Source organism: Centruroides sculpturatus, unplaced genomic scaffold (assembly GCF_000671375.1).
Source record: "Centruroides sculpturatus isolate CEXI.00-Female unplaced genomic scaffold, Cexi_2.0 scaffold4922, whole genome shotgun sequence".
NCBI lineage: Eukaryota > Metazoa > Arthropoda > Arachnida > Scorpiones > Buthidae > Centruroides > Centruroides sculpturatus.
In genome coordinates, this window is record NW_019389011.1 from 1 (window position 1) to 5,421 (window position 5,421).

A 5,421-nucleotide genomic window follows, 5' to 3' on the forward strand; every position below is an offset into this window, starting at 1 on the left:
CATCTAAATTGCCTATCAGTGGCTAAGCGGTCTTCGTACCCTAAACACTGGGAGTTCGGTCATTGGTTCGCGCCTCGCTCGGACGGGCTGGCCACATGGAGTTTTCTGGGTATTCTCCACGTCTGTAACGCCTAAATAGGGGCCAGTTTCCCTTAAAAAGACCTCCTAGAAGGCATTCCCCCTAGGCAGATCGCCCAAGTGTTGTGTTGCCGTAACTTAACAAACAAACTAACTAACACCTAATAGGGACTAGTTTCCCATAATCACGCTTCCCGGGAGGCAATCCTCTTTGGCAGATCGCCCATTTGTTGCGTTGCCCTATTCCATTAACAAAACCCCAATAGGAGCAACTTAGTCGGGCGACGGATCTCGACATATCCGGGACTAGTCACCCATTAAAATTTCTCAGGTTATTTTTGATCGCTGAGATTCAATTCCGGATCTTCGAAAGCATCAGGCTGATGCATTAGCTGCCTCGGCCATTTGACCGTCATTAAGTTTTATTAGTATGAATGATACCTAATAAATGCTTGGATACATTTCTTGATATTTAAGAGCATTTCGAAAAAATATTTATTAAATTATAATACGATATTAAAATGAAATGCCGAAAGTAATAAAAGACTTAAGCTACACTCCATATTCATTACTTTTACTCATAGAAACGATCTGAAATTTCGTGGTGTCGTCTACCTACAATAAGAAATCAGATTTCAAATCCAATTTGGATTCTCATNTTACATTGAATTTTATAGGATATCTTAAAATAGTTGTACATAAGCATTCATTTTTAATTTATAACTTAATATGAAAATTTTCTACTTACGTTATTACAGAAGTTGTGAATAAATCCAATTTGTTGGACACGTGTTGTGATGGACAGATGTGTCCAAAAGGTTACGTTTTAAATCAATATCGTCCTTGTTCGTGTGATATTTTATCTACACTCCATATTCATTACTTTTACTCATAGAAACGATCTGAAATTTCGTGGTGTCGTCTACCTACAATAAGAAATCAGATTTCAAATCCAATTTGGATTCTCATAATTTTTCATATAATTCAGATCTATGCATCATTCCCAATCTCTTATTTATTTTGATGAACAATATTATTGGTCAAACAAATTCACAGTGGATAAAATTGAGTCAGTGGTATGGCCTATAATAGTTGAATAACCGAATATCTGTATAATGGACGATGTTCTATGATAGCAAAAAATGTAATCAAATTAGTTTTCTACTTAAAACTAACAATTCAGAAAATAAACATCTGGATTCTGTTCTTTGTAAATATCTTTTAATATTACTAATAAGTTTTCAGTATGAATTGTTGTATCAAAATATCATTTTTATATTAATGTATTGGACTACTACATTTACTTTATAGTGGAAACTTTAAAGGACAACAGCCATACAGAATAGGAAAGCCATGCACCGAGTGTACAGAGAGTGATGGAGGATTATGTTCTAATAAATTATGTGGTAAGTATGCATACATTATGGAGTTAAGAAAAACATTAAAAAATATATATTTTAAAGAATGTAATTCAATTTTTAGCGGTCACATTATAAATATTTGAAATCATTGTACTTTGTAGATAAGGGGTTAAAACTAAATTTCATATAATCTTTTGAAATTTTATTTTAGAAGCTTGAATAAAAGAAATGGTAGTTTTGAAAAATTTTAAATAATCTGTATCATAAATTGAAAACACCACTAGCAACACTCCAGCACCGTGCAATTTTTAGCAGTAGCGTTGGAGGCAAATTTAAAAAATTTTTGTTATGATAGAGATCATGTCAAGTCACTATCGAGGTTTCCCTTTCAGAGTGTTTCATATTTTGGCTTTGTGTAGTAAAATAAGCTAGCTTTGTGTGTTCTTTGCCAATTGTTATGTTTCTTTGTGTGAATTTTTAATTCGAAGGCGAGATTTATTTTCTTTTTTTAATAACTCGCTCACTGATCCCCAAGTAACTTTTAGAATGGCGAACATAGAGGATACATAGAGCTAAATCTTCGATAGAAATTTTTCCACTTTTTAAAAAGTCACTGTAAGAGGCGAACAGCTGAGGAATTGAGTTGGTAAGACAACCGTAAATAACATCAAACAGAGGAAGCGTAAGTGTCTGGATAGGTTTCAAATTAAGTCTGGAGATATGAGCAGAAAAAAGAGATGCGAATGGATTTGATGACATAATAATAATCTATTTATTTGGAAGATGTTTTTGGAAGTGTCCTGAAAGAGTTTAATAAGGGAAGAATTTATGCCTTTGTTTTCATCTTACAAGACATTTATGATGTGCTGGAGAAAATAGCCTCTTGCTATGCAACTACTGTACTAGCTGTCCTGAGATTCTTATGCCAATATATCAAGCAAAGAAAATTGTAGCTGAAGAAATTTTTGAAAAACAAAATTCTAAAGCAATCCAAGATTGATGAATGTTTCGCAAAATATTGAATTTGTTGCATTGTTTTTTCTTTTGTGAGTTTTTGTTTAGAATACTGTATAGAATTCAATTGTTTTGTGTTTCTCTTACATTTCATATTAAATTTCATATTTCTACTTAAGTGATTTGCTTTTTTCTACTTTTGCTTATTTTTACTTAAGTGATTTCATTCAAGAACACCTAAATTCCTCTTTCTGCATAAAGTGACCACTTCGGTGGTCACATTAGCAGTTAGTTAATACAATATATAAACGCATTTGCTTCCTCAATCAGATTAAAATCTTATATAATATGTAAAATTTAATTATATTATTATATGTAACCTGTTTAATTTAACTTTTGAATTGAATGCGAAATAGCTTTCTAGAAAGAAAAGATTTTTTTATATAAACGTATCATCAAAATATTTCATGAAATTCAAGTTTCTAAAATACTTCTTATGAAATCATTAAGGTATTATAAGTTACTTCATTACATAGAAATAATATTTAAATCTATGCCTTTTAAGTAAAATATTTGTTCATTTATTGTAATGTAATACAGCAAATTGGCTTTCGTTTTATTGCCAAATAAAAATTACTTTGAAATTTTATAAGTTATGTTTATAAACGTTCTAAAACTTTCTATCCATTATGCATGGCATAAGGTGAGATTTATTATTCGACATTTTAAATGCAATTAATGAAATGTATAATTATTAAATTAATAGAGAAACTAATTTACTTTTTGTTAAAAAATTTTTCANAAATTTTAAATAATCTGTATCATAAATTGAAAACACCACTAGCAACACTCCAGCACCGTGCAATTTTTAGCAGTAGCGTTGGAGGCAAATTTAAAAAATTTTTGTTATGATAGAGATCATGTCAAGTCACTATCGAGGTTTCCCTTTCAGAGTGTTTCATATTTTGGCTTTGTGTAGTAAAATAAGCTAGCTTTGTGTGTTCTTTGCCAATTGTTATGTTTCTTTGTGTGAATTTTTAATTCGAAGGCGAGATTTATTTTCTTTTTTTAATAACTCGCTCACTGATCCCCAAGTAACTTTTAGAATGGCGAACATAGAGGATACATAGAGCTAAATCTTCGATAGAAATTTTTCCACTTTTTAAAAAGTCACTGTAAGAGGCGAACAGCTGAGGAATTGAGTTGGTAAGACAACCGTAAATAACATCAAACAGAGGAAGCGTAAGTGTCTGGATAGGTTTCAAATTAAGTCTGGAGATATGAGCAGAAAAAAGAGATGCGAATGGATTTGATGACATAATAATAATCTATTTATTTGGAAGATGTTTTTGGAAGTGTCCTGAAAGAGTTTAATAAGGGAAGAATTTATGCCTTTGTTTTCATCTTACAAGACATTTATGATGTGCTGGAGAAAATAGCCTCTTGCTATGCAACTACTGTACTAGCTGTCCTGAGATTCTTATGCCAATATATCAAGCAAAGAAAATTGTAGCTGAAGAAATTTTTGAAAAACAAAATTCTAAAGCAATCCAAGATTGATGAATGTTTCGCAAAATATTGAATTTGTTGCATTGTTTTTTCTTTTGTGAGTTTTTGTTTAGAATACTGTATAGAATTCAATTGTTTTGTGTTTCTCTTACATTTCATATTAAATTTCATATTTCTACTTAAGTGATTTGCTTTTTTCTACTTTTGCTTATTTTTACTTAAGTGATTTCATTCAAGAACACCTAAATTCCTCTTTCTGCATAAAGTGACCACTTCGGTGGTCACATTAGCAGTTAGTTAATACAATATATAAACGCATTTGCTTCCTCAATCAGATTAAAATCTTATATAATATGTAAAATTTAATTATATTATTATATGTAACCTGTTTAATTTAACTTTTGAATTGAATGCGAAATAGCTTTCTAGAAAGAAAAGATTTTTTTATATAAACGTATCATCAAAATATTTCATGAAATTCAAGTTTCTAAAATACTTCTTATGAAATCATTAAGGTATTATAAGTTACTTCATTACATAGAAATAATATTTAAATCTATGCCTTTTAAGTAAAATATTTGTTCATTTATTGTAATGTAATACAGCAAATTGGCTTTCGTTTTATTGCCAAATAAAAATTACTTTGAAATTTTATAAGTTATGTTTATAAACGTTCTAAAACTTTCTATCCATTATGCATGGCATAAGGTGAGATTTATTATTCGACATTTTAAATGCAATTAATGAAATGTATAATTATTAAATTAATAGAGAAACTAATTTACTTTTTGTTAAAAAATTTTTCAGTGACAAGAAATCAATGTAAACAATACGATTTAAATTGTGGTAAGTCAGATATGATGATTTTATAAGTAAATTATATTTTCCTCGAAATTCGCTTATTTTAATTAAGCATTTAACATATTTACAGTTTATCTTAGTAGTGAATGCTTTAGCATATTCTTTTTCAATATATAATTTTTAATTTATATTATTTTTAGAGTGCAACCTGAACTGTTATAATTGCGGGACATTGAATAAGGAAAAATGCAAATGTGAATGCAAAAGAGGATGGGATGGAATTGATTGTTCAAGTAAGCAAAATTTGTTGAAATATTTTCGTAAATTTGTATTCATATTAAAAATAAAGTCTTACTTTTTAATTTGTTTCTTTTCACTACTTTTGGCCAACTCCGCTGCCAGTCAGCCTTTATATTAAAACAGTAATTTAATTTAATAAATGATTTTATATAATTTGGATATTTTATGAATATTTTTAATGTTTTTCCTTGTGTTAAATAATTGGTTTTTTTTATTATTATTAAAATAGTTCCGTGTGCTGACGAAAATCAAAACTGCAGACCTTGGATATGCAATAGTCCTAATTTTAATAAAAATGGGAGTGACAAGATGATGATCCTAATTTTTTCCTGTTTTTAATATTTGATTGTAGAATCAATCTTTGAATAGAGAAATTTTATTAGCACACCAATTTATAGATCAATAAATAAATACATTT

The 5,421-nt window shown here is 29.2% G+C and overlaps 1 long non-coding RNA gene across 1 annotated transcript; it reads left to right on the forward strand.

Moving 5' to 3' along the window:
• The first annotated feature begins 980 nt into the window (after positions 1–980).
• Positions 981–5,300, forward strand: LOC111617136. Its single transcript, XR_002755379.1, has 4 exons — positions 981–1,484; positions 4,710–4,748; positions 4,904–4,996; positions 5,233–5,300. It is a non-coding gene; the product is annotated as an uncharacterized LOC111617136 (long non-coding RNA).
• Positions 5,301–5,421: the final 121 nt, after the last annotated feature.